Source organism: Mesoplodon densirostris, chromosome 19 (genome assembly GCF_025265405.1).
Source record: "Mesoplodon densirostris isolate mMesDen1 chromosome 19, mMesDen1 primary haplotype, whole genome shotgun sequence".
In the NCBI taxonomy this organism is placed as follows: Eukaryota; Metazoa; Chordata; class Mammalia; order Artiodactyla; family Ziphiidae; genus Mesoplodon; species Mesoplodon densirostris.
The window spans coordinates 65901120-65921532 of NC_082679.1; the positions used below are offsets into that span (position 1 = coordinate 65901120).

At 49.8% G+C, this 20413-nt stretch overlaps 1 protein-coding gene across 10 annotated transcripts in view; it reads right to left on the bottom strand.

Moving 5' to 3' along the window:
- The window catches only part of ANKRD11 (ankyrin repeat domain containing 11), a 168056-nt gene that overhangs the window by 94532 nt on the left and 53111 nt on the right, over positions 1 to 20413 (bottom strand). For 9 of the 10 annotated variants that reach the window (XM_060083082.1, XM_060083075.1, XM_060083076.1 and 6 more), the window contains exon 2: positions 4113 to 4194. The exons of the other annotated variant lie outside the window; for it this stretch is intronic. The gene's annotated coding sequence lies outside the window, so the exon portion shown is untranslated. The remainder of the gene's footprint in view (positions 1 to 4112; positions 4195 to 20413) is intronic. 10 annotated transcript variants of the gene reach the window in all.

The window sequence follows — 20413 nt, forward strand, 5'->3', positions numbered from 1 at the left end:
GCTGCGGAGCAACTAAGCCCGTGTGCCACAACTACTGAGTACTGAGTACTGAGCCTGCGCTCTAGAGCCCGTGAACCACAACTACTGAGCCCGTGTGCCACAACTACTGAAGCCCGTGTGCCTAGAGCCTGTGCTCTGCAACAAGAGAAGCCACCGCAATGAGAAGCCCACGCACTGCAACGAAGAGTAGTCCCCGCTCGCCGCAACTAGAGAAAAGACCTTGTGCAGCAATGAAGACCCAACGCAGCCAAAAATGAATAAATAAATAAATAAAAATTTAAAAAAATAAAATGGGGAGTTCCCTGGTGGTCTAGTGGTTAGGATTCGGCACTTTCACTGCCGTGGCCCAGGTTCAAGCCCTGGTCCAGGAACTGAGATTCCGCAAGCCTCACGGTGCAGGCAGAAAAATAAAAACATAAAAAACAAGTAAAAAAAAATAAAATGAACACTGGCTCCATGAGAATCCTGTAGCTAACGATGGAAGGAAAACAATGGCAATATTATAAGCAACAAATGAGGTGCTACAAACAGCCGACAGACGCTTCCAGCGCAGCAGAACCTCCACATGCCTTCCTGCCCAGCACACCTGAGGCACCAGAGCCCAGAGGCCAGTTCAGCTAGAAACGTCCAGAGGGAAAGGAGCTGGGGCACAGCCTGGGCTCAGACCTTCCCTCTTCTGCCCTGCCCTGCCTATTTTCCAAACCCTGTTCTTGGGCATGTGCACTCTCCAGGCAACTCCAATGTCCTGGAATAAAAGGACCCAAGTCCTACTGACCAACAAAGGCTGTGGTGAGGAGAGCAAGAGCTTCCTGAGGAAGTGTGTGAACACAACTGCCAAATTTATATGAACAAAAAGCATGCATTTAATGAAATCTAATTTAAATGACATCTAATATTCCATACTTTGTATGTATTTTAAGGGAGCCTAGCCAATGAATATTCCCCAGAACTCTAAAATTACAATAAAAATTTACTATATTCAAAAATCCGGAATACGTGTAAGTTTTATTGGTGTAAGTAGCTGGACATCTTTCTTAGAGAAAGAAGCAGAAGTGTGCTGTGTTATCTAGTTTTAAATCCTGACAAATACCCTTGTTAAAAAGGCAAATGTATCATTAGCATTAGTATCTACAAGCTCCTTACCACCTGCAAATCCAACCCAGCCTTCTGCCCTGCAGCCAAGGCACAAGACGGGAGTCCCCCCAGCCACGTGTGCTGTGACCGTGAAGTGCCACAGTCACTAGTGGCCGACCACTAGCCGGGTGGTGGCAGGGTCAGCAAATCGCCACTCCTACCATATGAGGGGCACGGAGAGATCTGCCCAGAAGAGCTGCATCACCAGAGGGCAACATATTCCCCGTCACGAGGGGCCCCAGGCACAGGACACCCTCTCCCACGTCCCCAGCCCGCACCCGGACAGCAGGTGGAGGGGGACTTGGTTCTGCCACCAACAAGACCTGCAGTTCCCGTGCTCACAGCTCCACAGTGAGCACAGCCTGCTCCAGGCGCCAGGATGCCACACACAGGGCGTGTCACTGCTCTGCACACCCCAGCAAGTCGAAAGAGATCACTCTGCAGTAACTACAATGTAACGTTTAAATTTGCGCATCACTATACTGTAACTTACTACGTAAGTGTTATATACTACACATCAACTGTACTTCATTTATAGAACGTGATCCCTTTTCTATTTTTTATGGAGGTGTTCAATTAAAAACGTAAACCATTAGATCCAAGCCTCCATTCAGACAGACACACTGCCTTTATTACTCTAACAGCCACTTCCAGAAGCCACTCTGTTTTTGGAAACATCACTCAGAACTCTTGTCCACAGGAAGCGACGGTACCACCATGCGCTGCCCTGGGGTCCCTGCTGCTGACAACCCTAGGCGGCGGCAGCCACACCCGCACCGAACCCTGGCGGAACGTGCGCCATCGAGAGCCATTTAAGGCTCACCTCTCCCCCGACCACTGCGCTTTACCAAGAAAGATGTTAACACAGCAAGAATTACACCAGCCATCAGGTGAAACTAGTGTTTCATGTTAGAGAAAGGAAAGCAAAGAGTAAATCTAATTATTTCAAAGCTTCTCTTTTCAGTGAGCTTCACCTCCATCAACAGTGTCACTTAAGCTCTCAGGAATCTTTCCGATGAGTACGGCCATCACCGCCTCACGGGGCGGGTGGGGGGAGCCGAGGCCCAGCAGGACCTGGGCCCACGGTCCAGAGCTGGCATTGGCCCGCCCCCTCCGGGACCCTGGAGCCACAGCCACACCTGGATCACCTTAGGGCAGGGCCGAGAGCACAGCAGTGTGCAAAGCCCACCTCTGTCAGAAAAAGTGATCTCAGATGTGATCTAATGGTTCATATTCCACCTTACGTGGTCAAAATGAAAATTAAAAATAATGAATGACATAAATAACAATGAACAATTATTAGAGAGCCTGCAAAGTTATTCTGTTTTTATATTTGTGCCTTTTGATGCCAGGGAAGGTCATGGATCGCAGACCCCGGTACCTGTGCCCACACACGCAAGCCCTGGACCCGGGAGGTGGCCCGCCTGGTGATCAGTCACAGTAGCACCTTTATCTCTATTCCTTCCATACACTGTGGATTTTTTAAAGACAATTACAATCAATATTAACTGAATATTTATGGTACACAAAAGTGATTAAACGGCATTAGACACCGTGGATTATTGCCATGGGATTAATCGTCAAAGAGCCAGCCCTTCACATGTCAGAAAACTTCCCAAATGCTAACACACCTACTGCTCACAATCCACCAGGACAACTGGGCCAGCCCCAGAATCTGTCAGCACAGTTGCTGATAACTTGTTTCCTTTTAAGCAGCGATCACCAAATGCTTGTTAATAACCTAATTTAAGCAGCATCTTGTTTTCCCTCGTTATAAATTAAGGCCAATGTTACCGTTTCCAAACAAAGGCCAGGATCAAGCCTGCAGTGTGGTTGGGCCTGGCTGCCCCTCCACGCCCAGCTCACCCCCTGCTGGGCTGAGTCTCTCAATGGCTGCCCCACAGCCCGTGACAGCCAAGCTGAATGCATGGGCTCATCCCGGAAGACGGCCGTGGGGGCGCTCCCAGCATGCTACAGGGCCCACCACGGCCCCGCACCACCACAGCCCACTGGCCGGGCTGGCTTCTAACCCCAGACCACCCTGCAGACTAACATCTTTCCATCATACCTCAGCCCCATTGCCAAGGAAACACTTCCTCAAGTCAGAGTCCAGCCAGGTGCATTTCAAAGTGGCCGGATACAATGACGGCCTAGATAGAGGACGGGGTCTGTGAGATTAAGTAGCAGGAAAGGTTTCTTTCCTGTCTGCAGAAACAACACAAAATAGAAAATACACTTTGGCACTGTTTGCTTTAAAACACTAACTAATACCTGGCCATGGTAGGAAACATGCAAAGGAGCCAAGAGTTTTCTTTCCAACGTGTCCCAGGGGAGGAGGGCTCTGTCCTAGAGCAACGAGTGCCAGTCAGGCCCCAGGTTGCAGGAGGGCAGCTGCCCCTCCGGCCACAGCCGTGCTAGGAATTCCCGGCGGGAGGCAAGGCTCAGGGCAAACGAGCCAGGAGCCCACTCCACACCCACCAACCACACACGCGGGCCTCGGACTTCAGGAAAACCACGGTGGCTACCAGCTGGCCCACACATGGGACACAGAGCAGAGCACAGCCAGGCAGCCTGCTTCCCCAGAGGAGGAGGGACAGTTCTCAGATGGCGTGTGTGCAACACGCCCAGAGCACAAAACAGGCCCCGCAAGCAGGTCCTACAGGCTCCAGACCACTTGGGGACAGAGCCAGTAAGACAGCAGAAGTTGACAAGAAACCAACTTCCTTCACAGACCAGGCTGCCAACCTGTCTTAATTTGTCCACAGAACGCCTCTCGCTGGGACACCACACAGCTCACCACCGCCCTGAAGCACCCTCATTTAAGTGAAATCCAGGACAAAATCCAGAACACTTAGCCAAAACTCTATCAAGCCCAAGAAAACCAATGTGAAGACTTAAGAAATATTTTGATACTTCTTTTTACAAACCAATGAAAATAACACAAACTGATGAGAGAGGCAATACAATAAAATATTTACCGAGTCCATTGCTAAAAGCCGAGGTTGATGACTGTAAATTAAATCCAACAGAGGCGTGTCCCAGAGCAGCGCTGAGGGTATTCTGAAAGAAGAGAGTAAAGTTAGCTCATGTAAATAGTAATTTCTACTCAGTTCATTTTATAATGTCAGTCTCTCTCCATCTGGACCACACTACAAACTTCCTTTACTTCACGCAACTCCAGACGAGCAAGAGGTTTTTAGGATGTCTGGCTGGCTGCTTTGGGCTGTAAAGGGAGAGGACAGCAGGAGAGGCACTCACACCTGGTGGTCTGTGGGAGGACGCTACCCAGGTGGAAGTCTCTGCTCTTGATCATGGCTCCTGGACAGCAGTGCCCAGAAAGGCCCAGTTAAGGAAAGAACACTCCAATGGGCCAGTCATCCTCCCCAGAGAAGGGGCTTGAGGACGGGGGCCCTGGAAGGGCCGTCCACAGACTTTCACCTTACTTGGGAGTGTGACAGTGAACCTTGGTCGAAGTTACGCATTTGCATCTTCTACGGACCCTGTCACACTCAGAGTAAAATGTGAACTCTCCTTTTGGCTCACAAAGCCCTGACGGCTGGCCCATCCGCCTCGCTCCGCCTGGAGGCCCTCTCCCAGCCTCAAGATGTGCTCCTGCAGCGCCCGGATGGGCCCGGGCCCGGACACCCTGTATCCTCTCCACTCCTCTCTCCATCCACCTAGGGATCCATCCTCAAAAGCAAAGGACCATAATTCAGACCACATACGCTTCCCGGGATCCCAGGTCGGAGACATGCCTCCAGCGTCCACGGCAGGAGAAACCGGAGGTTTGGGGCGGCCCCACAAGGGCTGGCACACTTCGTCAACATGACGAAGAGATATTGTCTGGGGGTGGCAGCACACAGGGGCCTCGTGGGCAGGCCAGCCACGGGCAAACAACCCCCTTACTCACGTGTAAGCTGCAGCTACACGTATCAACATCAGCGAATCTCAAAAACCACAACAGTGAGTGAGAAAAGGTCTCAGAGGAATATATTGAATATATTGTGTGTCTTTCAAAAGTACATGAAACTTAATATATTCGATTTACTATGTATGCAGTAAAAATCAATGAAAAGGGACTTCCCTGGTGGCGCAGTGGTTCAGAATCCGCCTGCCAACGCAGGGGACACGGGTTTGAGCCCTGGTCCAGGAAGATCCCACATGCCTCAGAGCAACTAAGCCCGTGCGCCACAGTTACTGAGCCTGCACGCCACAACTACTGAAGCCCGCGAGCTAAAAAGCCCATGCTCCGCAGCGAGAAGCCACCGCAATAAGAAGCCCGCGCACCACAACAAAGAGTAGTCCCCGCTCGCTGCAACCAGAGGAAGCCCCCGCACAGCAACGAAGACGCAATGCGGCCAAAAATAAATAAAACTAAATCTTAAAAAAAAATCAATGAAAAGCAAATAATCATAAACTATAAATCTCAAAATAACGGTTCCTCTTGGAAGTCAGGGTGGGGTGGATACCAACAAGGAAGCACACCCAAAGTCTAAGCAATACTGCTCAAGCCAGGCAGGCCAGGGCCCAAGGCCTGGAGAGCTGGTTCTCACGTTTACACCGTGAGTCTTCCCCGGGTCCAGCAGCGACCTCGTCCCCTCTGCTGCCCTGACAAGGACCAGAGAGGAGGATGAGAGGGCCATGCCCGCTCCCGGGACTGTGTAACTGGGCACCCTTCCATTTTGCCATCAACTGAAATAATTTATTTCCATCATTCAAAACTAGGAGTTTAAAGGCACAGAGACAACTAAAAACATCTTTACTCCATCAAATATTTTTACATCAAAATGTAGCAATTTCAACTATTTGAAAGTAAACCTAAAGTACAGTATCAAAATAAAAGCAAATGGCACAATATACAATCTTCCAAAATCATTATAAAAAGAAGAGGTTTTATTGATGGAAAAGCCTCTCCAAAGACCTACATGTCCGAAATCAAATCAAATCAATCAAGTAAGCCTGCGGCCTGGCCATATGAACACAGTGACACTGCAGGGTCCTGAAGAAAACAGACTGAAGAGAACTGTAAACTTCCAAGAGAAGTGTGAGATCCCAAGAATAAAACAAACCAGTATGATTCCAGTCACACCTAGTTTTCCACAATCCCATGGGAATTCCACAGCCCCATCAAGCTCGCTCCCATCTCCACATGCACCAGCCGTGCAGCATCAGGACCGGACATGCACACGCAGACAGGAGACAAGCACAGCTGCCAGGACACAGTGCTTATGGAGAGCAGATTTCCAAGGTCTGCACTCGGTTTCCACAAGATCTAAGTGGTTTCCTGACCTGTGCTTACGGATGTGTATGTGTGTTTTGCAAAGATGGGTTTAGATTTTTCTGTCCTTATGTTGCTGGTACAGGATTTTTTGAAGCTGACATCATTAACCTCAGGGACTGGAAAAGCAGCTTCCAATCACCACACCTCAGTTTTACTGAAAAGCAACAAGTCACTAAGCTTTTCAATTTCCTATAAAGACAGTGACGGAACAACACAGAGTTTATGATGAATGTCTACACCCGGAATGCAACAAATAATACAACTACTATTCAGTTTTGAAGGAAACTTGAGTTTCTCAAACCTAGCACAACTTACCAACTGGGACCACATGATCCTCTGCCGTCCTGGGCACCGCAGGGTGCTGGGTATCCCGGCCTCTACCCACTGCATGCCGGGAGCACCTCCCCAAGCTGTGAGAGCTAGAACATCTCCAGACACTGTCCCAAGTCCCCTGAAGGGCAAAATCACATGGGTAGAGAACCAGTGCTCTACTGGGCCCAAGTTAAGTGCGGTTAAAACATAATAAATTTTCAAGTTGTCTGAGGTCATGCAGGGAATTAAAAGCCAGTTGGAAACAAAATCCAGGGCTTCTAAATCCTTGTCTAAAGGTCTTTTCATTTTAACAGAAAATACTTAGTAACTGACTCAATTATTCCTAGAAGACAACACAAATTAAGAGCCTCTAAAATATTTATACCTTGTGACAGAGTAATCCCATTTCTGGGGAATGCACATTGAAGAAATATCCTAAAATATGAAAAAAGCTTCGTGTTGCACACACGTTCACATCATAACCACCACCACAACTATAATCAAGCCACATATTCACAAGGAAACACAGCAGACTACACTTTACTGTCAGAGCGACAGCGTTCAAAGAGCACGTTCCCAGCCCAGAAGCAGAGACCAGTGGGGACAGAGTGCAGACGCGGACGCTGGCAACATGGAGGCAGTGTCAACCACGGCTAGGCCCGTGCGCCACAACTACTGAGCCTGCGCTCTAGAGCCCGCGAGCCACAACTACTGAGCCCACGTGCCACAACTACTGAAGCCCACGCGCCTAGAGCCCATGCTCCGCAACGAGAAGCCACCGCAATGAGAAGCCCGCGCACCGCAACGAAGAGTAGCCCCCGCTCGCCGCGCAGCCCGCACACAGCAACGAAGACCCAATGCAGCCAAAAACAAAAAAAATTAATTAAAAACAAAACCAAAAAAACCCCTTAAAATGTAACCGAGAGAACTGAGGGCACTGTTTGAAGAACACAGAGGTAGCCAGGCCTCAGTCATAGAAGGACAGGACAGGCTGAGTTCTATCTGCAGAGTTACAAAGCCTCCCCACCCCAGCCCGCCACAGTGCCCAGAGCCCAGAGCTCAAAGAAAGCCGCACTCTGCCAGGGGGCGGGAGGGAGGGCTGATTTTTGGTGTTGCTTTAGGATGGGTGCTATCTGTCACTGCTTCCTTGGCTAGACTGGAGAGAAGGCTCAAGGGAACAAGGGGAGGCAGGAGGGCGCGGGGCATAACTGAGGCAGGTGGGGAAGGAGCTGGAGGGAAAACGAACACCCTATGTACAACTTCTCTCTTCAACTCCGATGCTTCTTTTCACCAGAGGACAAAGCAAGCAGGAAACAGAAAATTAATGTTTCCAGACAGTTTGCTTTTTGCCCCTGAAAAGAAGAAAGCGCAGAATGAACAGACATGGGCACACGGGGAGGCGGGAGAGCCTGAGCTGCTGTCCAGGGACCAGTGCCCACTGAGCCGCCAAACTAGGGGAGGACAGAAAGGGGTTTCTCAGATAACGAGCCTCACAGCTATGAAGAGAAACCCCAGGGAAACTGTAAACCAGGGCCTGGGCAACTCCTGAAAGCTGGGATAAGAGCGCAGAATCAAACTAGGGGAAGTGGGAGCAGACTATGAAAGCAGGCCCCTAACGACCGGAGCAGGGGACAGTGCTGCGCCTGGCAAAACAAGCTGTCCCTTCGTGGCAGGAGGGGCCTGGACACCACCGAACCTTCACCAGCCTGCCTCTGGGTCAGCAAGTCCACACTCAAGTCCACAGGCTCCTCGGTCCCTACGCACCGTCCACACAACAAGCCACATGGAGAGCAGTCCTTTGGACATCACAGGCACGCTTGAAATCCTGACTACCAAGACGAAGACTCCTTTTCTGAGGGTCTAAGTCAGGACGCAGATGACCAGGATCTCGAGCTCTTAGCAAACTCAGACTTGCCAGTCAGCATCACGCTCTCCAGAGACAACAGGACGCTGTCACCCACCGTGGTCGGGGTGCACTGGGACCCCAGCAGTGGAGACACGCAAGGTCACAGGAACCAGGGCTGTGGCTTCCCCACTTCACTCGTGTCAACAATCACGACGGATCTCAGGCTCTCACTGCTCCCACCTGCTTTACTTCTACAAAAGGAACCATCCAAGGAGGACAGCCCATAGGACACTGGGCACCAGCCTGTCTTCTGTTAACGGGAGCGCGGCGTCAGTCCAGCTCCATGAAGTCGCCATCCCCGTGCCCCACGAGTCTCACCGCAAGCATCCACACGGCAGTGCTTAACAGAAGCGGTCCACCGACCACTCAGGAACGCAGACAGAAATCACAACCTACCACAACAGGACACAACTAAAGCTTGAACTCAACCAGGTTGTCCAGGTGGAAAACTGACCTTAAAAAGCAACACAGAGACTTCCCTTGTGGTCCAGTGGTTAAGAATCCGTCTTGAAATGCAGGGGATGCTGGTTCGATCCCTGGTCAGAAAACTAAGATCCCACATGCCGTGGGGCAACTAAGCCCGCGCGCCACACCAGAGAAGCCCGCGCGCCTCAAGGAAAGATCCTGCGTGCTGCAGCTAAGACCCGATGCAGCCAAAAAATAAATAAATAAATATTAAAAAATAGAAGAATATAAAACCCTAGAAAATCTATAAGAAACCCTGAGAGCTAACAAAAGAGTGCAGCAGAGCAAAGCTGCAGGACACAAGATCAACGTGCAAAATCAGAGGTACTTCTAACATGCCAGCAGGGAACACTCTGAAAGAGAAATTAAGAAAACAACATCATTTACAACAGCATCAAAAAACATATACATATATATATATAGGAATGGATTTAACCAAAGAGATGCAACACTTGTACACTGAATGAAAACCCACAAAATACTCGTGGAAGAAATTACAGACGACCTGAACAAGTGGGAAAGCCCTGTGTCTGGGCTGGGAGACAAGACAGTTACGAGGGCAGCCCTCCCCAAGGAGGAGCCCACACTGCCTCTCCCAAAGCTGGCCCAGGTCTTCACAGCCACACCCAAGTGTCATCAACGCTTTCCTTTAAATATCTCAGACGCTTGCAACTTACAGATCTACAGAAGCTCCGTGAAAGGCTTTTTGAGAGCAGGCAAGAACGACACAGCTGAAACGTCTAGAACTCCTGAGCTGCCAGTTTTTTCCCCTAAAAGGGTGATTTAAAAAAAATTTTGACAAATTCTTAGAAAGGTATAACCTTCCAAGACTGAACCAGGAAGAAATAGAAAATATGAACAGACCAATCACAAGTAATGAAATTGAAACTGTGATTAAAAATCTTCCAACAAACAAAAGTCCAGGACCAGATGGCTTCACAGGTGAATTCTATCAAACATTTAGAAAAGAGCCAACACCCATCCTTCTCAAACTCTTCCAAAAAACTGCAGAGGAAGGAACACTCCCAAACTCATTCTACGAGGCCACCATCACACTGATACCAAAACCAGACAAAGACACTACAAAAAAAAGAAAATTACAGACCAATATCACTCGTGAATATAGATGCAAAGATCATCAACAAAATACCAGCAAACAGAATCCAACAACACATTAAAAGGATCATACACCATGATCAAGTGGGGTTTATTCCAGGAATGCAGGATTCTTCAATATATGCAAATCAATCAATGTGATACATCATATTAACAAACTGAAGAATAAAAACCGTATGATCAACTCAATAGATGAAGAAAAAGCTTTTGACAAAATTCAACACCCATTTATGATACAAACTCTCCAGAAAGTGGGCATAGAGGGAACCTACCTCAACATAATAAAGGCCATATATGACAAACCCACAGCAAACATCATGCTCAATGGTGAAAAACTGAAAGCATTTCCACTAAGATCAGGAACAAGACAAGGATGTCCACTCTCACCACTATTATTCAACATAGTTCTGGAAGTCCTAGCCACAGCAATCAGAGAAGAAAAAGAAATAAAAGGAATACAAATTGGAAAAGAGAAGTAAAACTGTCACTGTTTGCAGATGACATGATACTATACATAGAGAATCCTAAAGATGCCACCAAAAAACAACTAGAGCTAATCAATGAATTCGGTGAAGTTGCAGGATACAAAATTTATGCATAGAAATCTCTTGCATTCCTATACACTAATGATGAAAAATCTGAAAGAGAAATTAAGGAAACACTCTAATTTACCACTGCAACAAAAAGAATAAAATACCTAGGAATAAACCTACCTAGGGAGACCAAAGACCTGTATGCAGAAAACTATAAGACCCTGATGAAAGAAATTAAAGATGATACCAGCAGATGGAGAGATATACCATATTCTTGGATTGGAAGAATCAATATTGTGAAAATGACTATACTACCCAAAGCAATCTACAGATTCAATGCAATCCCTCTCAAATTACCAATGGCATTTTTTACAGAAGTAGAACAAAAAAATCTTAAAATTTGTATGGAGACACAAAAGACCCCGAATAGCCAACGCAGTCTTGAGGGAAAAAAACAGAGCTGGAGGAATCAGACTCCTTGACTTCAGACTATACTACAAAGCTACAGTAATCAAGACAATATGGTACTGGCACAAAAACAGAAACATAGATCAATGGAACAAGATAGAAAGCCCAGAGATAAACCCAAGCACCTATGGGCAACTAATCTATGACAAAGGAGGCAAGGATATACAGTGGAGAAAAGACAGTCTCTTCAATAAGTGGTGCTGGGAGAAATGGACAGCTACATGTAAAAGAATGAAATTAGAACACTCCCTAACACCATACACAAAAATAAACTCAAAATGGATTAGAGACCTAAATGTAAGACGGACACTATAAAACTCTTAGAGGAAAACATAGGAAGAACACTCTTTGACATAAATCACAGCAAGATCTTTTTTGATCCACCTCCTAGAGTAATGGAAATAAAAACAAAAATAAACAAATGGGACCTAATTAAAAGCTTTTACACAGCAAAGGAAACCATAAACAAGACGAAAAGACAACCCTCAGAATGGGAGAAAATATTTGCAAACGAATCAACGGACAAAGGATTAATCTCCAAAATATATAAACAGCTCATGCAGCTCAATACTAAAAAAACAAACAACCCAATCCAAAAATGGGCAGAAGACCTAAATAGACATTTCTCCAAAGACGACATACACATGGCCATAAAGCACATGAAAAGCTGCTCAACATCACTAATTATTAGAGAAATGCAAAATCAAAACTACAATGAGGTATCTATCACCTCACACCAGTTAGAATGGGCATCATCAGAAAATCTACAAACAACAAATGCTGGAGAGGGTGTGGAGAAAAGGGAACCCTCTTGCACTGTTGGTAAGAATGTAAACTGATACAGCCACTATGGAGAACAGTATGGAGGTTCCTTAAAAAACTAAAAATAGAGCAACCATATGATCCAGCAATCCCACTACTGGGCCTATACCCAGAGAAAACCATAGTTCAAAAAGACACATGCACTCCAGTGTTCACTGCAGCACTATTTACAACAGCCAGGTCATGGAAGCAACCTAAATGCCCATTGACAGACGAATGGATAAAGAAGATGTGGTACATATATACAATGGAATATTACTCAGCCATAAAAAGGAACGAAATTGGCTCATTTGTAGAGACGTGGATGGATCTAGAGACTGTCATACAGAGTGAAGTAAGTCAGAAAGAGAAAAACAAATATCGTACATTAACGCATGTATGTGGAACCTAGAAAAATGGTACAGATGAACCGGTTTGCAGGGCAGAAGTTGAGACACAGATGTAGAGAACAAACATATGGACACCAAGGGGGGAAAGCGCGGGGGGGGGGGGGATGGTGGTGTGCTGAATTGGGCAATTGGGACTGACATGTATACACTGATGTGTACAAAACTGATGACTAATAAGAACCTACTGTATAAAAAAATAAATAAAATTAAATTTAAAAAAAATACCAGGAAACAACCCTCAGATTATTAATCCATAAAACAAGGGGCTTAGGTTTGATAATCCCTAAAACACCTTTCATTTGAAAACTTTAAGGTTCTTCGATATCCAATGTAAAATTGTTTCCTTTAAAAATACATCATTTTCCCTAAATGTGTGCTACTCTTTTCATTGAGAATGTGAGCTCACACCAATAATCTGTACAGGTTAACATCTAAAATGCAACGAATGTGACTGGTGGGGGGCGGTGTGGAGCAGGCAGGGATGAGCAGCCCTAACACTGCAGAACCGATGCAGCGGGGGCAGGCGGCCCAGCACAGAACAAGGACAAAGTCTAGGAACTGCTGAATGGACGACTTAGTACCAGGTGTCCCACACTGCAGGCCCCACCCCAGTCCTGCTGTACAGGCCCACCCTCTGCCAGCTCCACCAATGCACCAGCTGCCCAGCCAGGAAAGAAAGGGACAGCACCCAAATGAACTGAACAGCTCTCTTCAGACAGACAGAAGGCAGTGCACGCTGTCTGGAAGCTCTCCAGCGTCTCTCAGGAGATCAGGACGGGAGCCGGTGCCCACCACACCTTCCCATGTTTGAGGGCATCACAAGCAGGGCACCTGCAGCCGCTGGGCAGGGAGGTGTAGGCGAGAACCCAGCCCCAGCCCAGCCTCTCAGGAGAGCTTTCCCAACGGCGGACTGACACCCAGCCCTGTCCTCCCAGGGACCCGCAGTGGTCACAGAGCTCTCGAGCAGCGACGGCGGGTGGAGGGGCCAGCTGGCCACGCGCCTAGCACGTCTCTGTGCCGTCCGCACACACCCTGGCACGCGTCCTGCACAGAAGGGGAGCCCTGCCGCCCCACAGCTGCCCACCCCTGCCCTGCACCTGCTCTCCCTGCACTGGCTCATTTAACCCGCATGACAACCCTGACAGTAACAGGATAGGCTCCTTGTTTTCTGTTGAGAAACCAGATTCTGAGACGTTGAATCAACTGCCTCAAAGTCAGGTTACAGAGCCTGCATCCACGAAGGTCACTCACACTACCACCCCCAACCCCACTGTGCACTCACAGCTTCCGGGACGCAGCTGAAGTCTGAAAGTGACCAAGCCCTTCTGACCCAAAATACCAACACAAGGCTGGTAGTCACAAGACAGTCCTCAGCTCAGAAACCCAGGGCACGCTGAGCTCCTCCTCCCTCCAAGCCAGGATCATAACTGATGCTGCCCTGCCTTGGCCTCTGGGCAGCACCCATCCCGCCGGGCAGCACCCCACCCAGCCTCTCTGCTGTCACTCCACCCGCTCTTGCGGTGTGGGTCTTCCCAGCTCTCCCGGGGCCATCCAGCCTGCCTCTGAGGCTCTAACAACCACATGGGTAGACCCCAATTCCCATTCTCCAACTCGGAGCTCCCCACTGAGCTCACAAAGTCCAGCCACACCACAGACACATCCACAGCACACACAAGGGCACAGGTGGAGCCCCAAGGCAATTATGACTGTATTTCCTGCCCTGGTTCAGGGTACCGCTTTCTAGACGATCCTACAAGCCAGCAACCTGGCATGCCCCCCTAACAATCAAAACCCAGTCCATTCCAGCCCCAAATCATCACTCTCTCCCCCTCCCTCCGCACCGGCCCAACTCCTGACCCAGGCGCAGTATTTCTCCACCTGTGTCATCACAACAACTTGATTCTCTCCATTCCCACCACACTGCTGAGAAGTGAACGTGGCACATTAGATTCACCCCTATGCACACCTCAGTCTGAGCACGGGAGTCACTGAGCTCATGAGGAATAGATTCGTGTTCAAACTTCAGACCCCATCATGGCACAGCACATGCGTACATGCACACACACAGCTGAGGAAAAGGCCTCACGGGACAGAAGCTCCGTCCTGCACGGCAGGCTCCCCAGCATTTCCTGCCACGCTCCCGGAGCTGGCAGGGGTCAGCTCTTGCTGCAGGTGCACCCACTAAAGGTGACCTCACACCCCTTCAGTGCCACCACCCTGGTGGACAGCCCCAGGGACACAGGTGCTGAAGGATGCTGTCCCCAGCTGCCACCCTGGCAACTCCAAATCTCTCCAAGTTTCTTGGAAACATCCTGTGTCACTCACAGGAGGCTGCCTCTCCCCGGCTGCCCATCTGGGCAGGTTCCTCTCCACCCTCCAACAGCATACTCAGGCCCTCGCTTTCTTCCTTAACCTGTCGCTACTGTCCAGGACGGCTTTCTGTTTTTACGTCATGTCACGATCATGCTGCAGGCCCCACGCTGCACCCTGGTCACCGGCAGGCACGCAACGGGAGGCCCCGTGTGGAGGAGACCCTGGGCCTCAGGGGCAGCAGAAGGGCACAGCTGATCAGTGGGCAAGCAGGTGTGGAAAGGAGGCCGCTTCCCAGAGGCGCGGTCAAGTGCTCGGCCCCGCCCCTCCGAGCATCTGTGCCCTTTCAATCCACCCAGCTCACAGTCACCCTTTGACACAGAAAAAAATTCACCTCAAATCCGTGTGGTTCACGGGCAAAATTAATCAGAGGTAAAAATACGGACAATAAGAAGCCCTCCCCGGCCAGCGTGTGTCCCTGCGAGCCCCAGCCGAGCGGCCACGCCTGGTGGGCTCCTGAGCAGCCGCTCACGGGCGCTGGCTCGGCACTGCCTCACCTCCAAATCAGTGCGCTCCAGGATGAAGTGTCCACGTGCTCCTCTGCACGGTCACCAGTCCCTGACGGCACCGCACAGCCCTCCTGTGTGCCACCCTACACACTACATCCCTCCTCCACCTCACTGCTGCCGTGAGCCTTTCAAACTAGATTATCATCGCATGCAAAACAAGTTTTGTTCACTAGCCCCAGTTCAAGCAAGATTGAGCGCTCAGATTGACAGCTGTCCCTCAGGGAGCAGTGAGGGGTGGTGTGAGGCAAGGGGACACCGCCTCCGGCTCAGCCTGCAAGGACTGGGTAAGAAAACAGCTACTTAATAGGTACCTGTCCTCTTCTCTAACCACAGTACCTGGGGAGAGTGACACAAGCAGGACACTGGCCTCTAAACGCACGAGGCTCCTCTCCCACCACTTACACCGCGTCCCACCTACCAGGAATTTAAGATCCTACCACCACCTGGCCTCTTCCACACTCCAGGTGTAAGCACGTGGCCCAGAAGAAAGAACGGGGCTGCTCGGAAGATACGCCCTTGTATTTCAAAGACTTAAATCACCCGTCACTTGTCTCCTACACATTCCCACCCCCGAAAGATGCTTCAGATTTTGTGTGTCTGGGGTAAGCGTTGCAAAACTGTACTCTTTTGTTTTTAATGTTTTCCAAGCAAATCTAATAAATAATCACTGATCTAGTCTCATTTGCCCATCCGAACCCCCAATTACAAAACTGTGGAGACAGTCACCAGAAAGTGGTGTTTCTTAGCCTTGAGACGTCTTACCACCCTCACTCTCTAAAATAAGCTGGAGAGGACTAGTTTAAGAAGGAAGACCGCAGAAATGAGAAAAGTCACTGAAGCAGGAGTAGCAGGGCGGTGAGAATCCACACACTCACAGAGCCCAGGCTGTCCCAAGCTCAGAGGTAACCCACAGCCCCGTTTGTCAACACAAGGACACGGGGCTGCTAGTTGCTGGTCCACCAACCATGCTGCTTGGCTAAACAAAGGCGTATCCAACAGCCTAACACTACACATGCCACGACAGACATCTCCTGGGCCCAAAGTCTGCTTTGAGGGGCAAGATCCAATCCTTCCTTATTAAAGGGTAGAATGTGGACGGGCTAAATAGACTCCTTACGGCCAAACCACTCATGTGAAGTTAGGACTTGAATTGAGATGGACTTTGGGTTTCCAGTGATTCAATGTGTGATGAGTGATCTATGCTGTGGTCCCGGCATGAGAGGGTGTCCCCACCCTGACGACTGCACAAACACACAAGCACAGCAAGAGCACCCTGAAACGCCTCTGCACAGGGCTGCAGGGTACGGTGCGGTCTGATCAGCAGGTGTGTGCGTGAGCAGGGTGACCCGCCCCCGGGAGCCCAGCGCCCTCCCACCAGCCCCTGCACAAACGAGCTTTCAACTTGTCAAGTCAAGGAGTGAGGGGTCTTTCTCACTGCAGTTGCTATGTTTCGTGCAGTGCGCTGGCGATGTTCCTCGTCTCTGAACCACCTCTAACTTCCAGAAGAACGGCTCTGCTCTAGTGACAGTGCTGCACTGTAAAGTGATGTGCTCATCAGCCAACAGGTCAGCTACCAAGCAGGGAGACGCTGGCCCTCGCCCGCCACACCAGTCTCCCAGGAAACCCCTCAAGCAAAGAGTCTCCATTCTGAAAAGTGGAGTAAAATTTTCTTCTGTTAAAACATAAAAATCCAAGTTTCTTTCCTGGTAGATGACCCTCATCAACAAGAGAAACTCCAGAAGAAAACACACACAGTTTCCTAACAAGAAGCATTACTCAGACCTGAGTAATGATGATCATCCAGCAAGAACCTACAGGGACTTCCCTGGTGGTACAGTGGTTGAGAGTCCGCCTGCCAATGCAGGAGACACGGGTTCGAGCCCTGGTCCGGGAAGATCCCACATGCCGCGGAGCAGCTAAGCCCGTGCGCCACAACTACTGAGCCTGTGCTCTAGAGCCCGTGAGCCACAACTACTGAAGCCCGCGTACCTAGAGCCTGTGCTCCGCAACAGGAGAAGCCACCACAATGAGATGCCCGCACACCTCAGCGAAGAGTAGCCCCCACTCGCCGCAACAAGAGGAAGCCTTCGCACAGCAACGAAAACCCAACGCAGCCAAAAATAAATAAATAAAATAAATTAATTTTTTAAAAAAACAAAAATGACACTTACATATCCTGTGAGCGAGAATACAAGAGAAAGGCCGCCCAAAGTCTTCCATCATACACCAAAACCGGAGCACTGTCTGCCTTGGTGCCTGCCTTCCTCCCCAGCAGCAGGCACCAGGGCCGGAAGTGAGGCGCTTCCCCCAGGGCCTCCTCCCAGCAACTGCTCTGTCCTCCACCAGCCCCCGCACACCCCCACCAAGTCCCCACTGGCACCTCTGAGCAAGCAGCCCCTCCCAGGAGGTCCCAGTCCCTCCCAGTCCGGCTACACACCTCCACTGGCTTTGCAGACGCAGAGCTCGGACCCAGGCCTCCCGGCCTGTGGGCTTCACTTCCACGGCTCTGCTGCCCCTACACCTCTGTGGGCGCCAGTTTGTACCCTTCCTACAAGTCTCCTTCCGATGCCCCTTCATGCTGCAGCCAGCTTAATTTCCTGAAGATCAATGTGGGGCAGTGCATGCAAGCTCAGACCAGGGACAGTGGAGTGTGATGGCTGTCGTTAAAATTCTGACCCTGCCACTGTTTTGGCAGACCTTGGGTACATTATAACAGCCTCTGTCATTCTTAAGTTTTCTCATCTGTAGAAAGAGAAGTTCTTGGATACAAAATATAAAATGAATATACACAAGCCAACTGCATTTCTAGACACCAGCAACAATCAAAACTTATGATGGGGGCCTCCCTGGTGGCGCAGTGGTTGAGAGTCCGCCTGCCGATGCAGGGGATACGGGTTCGTGCCCCGGTCTGGGAGGATCCCATATGCCGCGGAGCGGCTGGGCCCGTGAGCCATGGCCGCTGGGCCTGCGCGTCCGGAGCCTGTGCTCCGCAACGGGGGGGGGGCCACAACAGTGAGAGGCCCGCATACCGCAAAAAAAAAAAAAACTTATGATGGGGGCTTCCCTGGTGGCGCAGTGGTTGAGAGTCCGCCTGCTGATGCAGGGCACGTGGGTTCATGCCCCGGTCCGGGAGGATCCCACGTGCCGCGGAGCGGCTGGGCCCGTGAGCCATGGCCGCTGGGCCTGCGCGTCCGGAGCCCGTGCTCCGCAGCAGGAGAGGCCACAACAGTGAGAGGCCCGCGTACCGCAAAAAAAAAAAAAACTTATGATGGGGGCTTCCCTGGTGGCGCAGTGGTTGAGAGTCCGCCTGCTGATGCAGGGCACGTGGGTTCATGCCCCGGTCCGGGAGGATCCCACGTGCCGCGGAGCGGCTGGGCCCGTGAGCCATGGCCGCTGGGCCTGCGCGTCCGGAGCCCGTGCTCCGCAGCAGGAGAGGCCACAACAGTGAGAGGCCCGCGTACCGCAAAAAAAAAAAAAAAAAAACTTATGATGAAGACAGGGGACAGTGTCACCAGGATAGACAAGCTAACCAATGGGACACACAAAAGCTCCAACACAACGTGGGCACACATGGGGAGACCTGATTCATGACAGTAAGCAATGCAGGTCAGCGAGCAAAGTACAGCCCAGTCACGGACAAGGCTGGGCCAGCTGGCTTCCGCAGGGAAGACTGAGAGCAATTGGCTCGTACTCAGACCTCAGTCCGGGACAGATTAAAGGCTCAGGTGTAAAGAGCAAAAGTACAAAGTTTTCAGAAGGTGAAGGAAGCTATCCCTATGTCCTTGGCACAGGAAAAAATCTCTTAACTAGGAATGATGGTGCATGATCCACAGTCTGAAGACACCGTCCTAGAGGATGTGGCACAGATCCTTCTAAATAAAAGGATTCATTATTGTTGCCAATATCTTAGGCAACAAATCTAGGTACATTTTCCTGTTCATCTCAGGGGTAAATATCACGACAGAACATCACCTTAATGCATGACAGATGTTGTTCAAAATGCACGTATATGCACAACAACAACAAAACTCTTATCTTTCCTACTTAGCACTGAAGGTTCAAGTAATTCCCATTGTTTTTGGTAAACAGAAAAGATTTTTGAAAAAATGGACAGTATTTAGGTATAAGCACCTCTATGTATCAGTCATGAGCACAATTATATATGACCTCTGAGTATATAACACTAAGTTAATGGATTTATTTCTAAGAAGAAAGAATCAAATACATATGCCCTTTTAGTGCTAAAAACTGCACCAAAGGGAAAAACAAGTGACGAAGGTCTCCATGTAAAACAGTGATTTACGAATATAAGTGAGGGGAATTACCTGGAGGTCCAGTGGTTAGGACTTGGCACTCTCACTGCCGGGGGCCCAGGTTCAATCCTTGGTAGGGGAACTAAGATCCCATAAGCTATGCAGTGCCAGGGTGGGAGGGCGGGGTTTGGCTGCTGGCCCAAGTTTGGGTTGACATGGTTACTAAATTGTTAGTAATAAAATTTTTAAAAGCGGGGGCGGGGGGGATGAGAAAACTCATCTAAAATACAAAGCAAGATGAAGTTGAAACCTACAGGAGAGAGCCTCAGGTATGCAGGACTGCGAGAATGACCACACCGTCCACGAAGGAGTACCTGTCCTACTCGGCACCCACGTCGGCCACACGCAGCACCAAAGGCAAACCCAGCCCTGTGCAACGTCCACGCCACGTTGTTACACACGGACCCCAGTCAAGCTGAGCGGTAACCACGGCACAGGTCAGCTGAGTCTGGACCCACAGCCAGCCTGAGGAGGAGGGCTGTGCAGCACCCCACACAGCTTTCTGACACAGCACCACGGCCCACGCCCTCTGCTCGTCCTTGGTTTGGGAGCTCAGTCAAGTCCACCATTCCAACTCTGTGATCTGTGACTTTACTCTCAGAGTAAATCGCAGAGGGATTCACTGCAAACCAGGACCAAGGTCCGCAACGTAAAAGTACCCTCGCTTCCAGCCCTGCGTTCTTTCTCCTACGTCATTCTCCCAGCCTCCTTCTACTCTCTGGTCTTCAAGGGGACAATGGAACGATTCACGCCACAGGCCTCCTCCAAAGAATCCAGCGTGCTGCTGTAGAACAA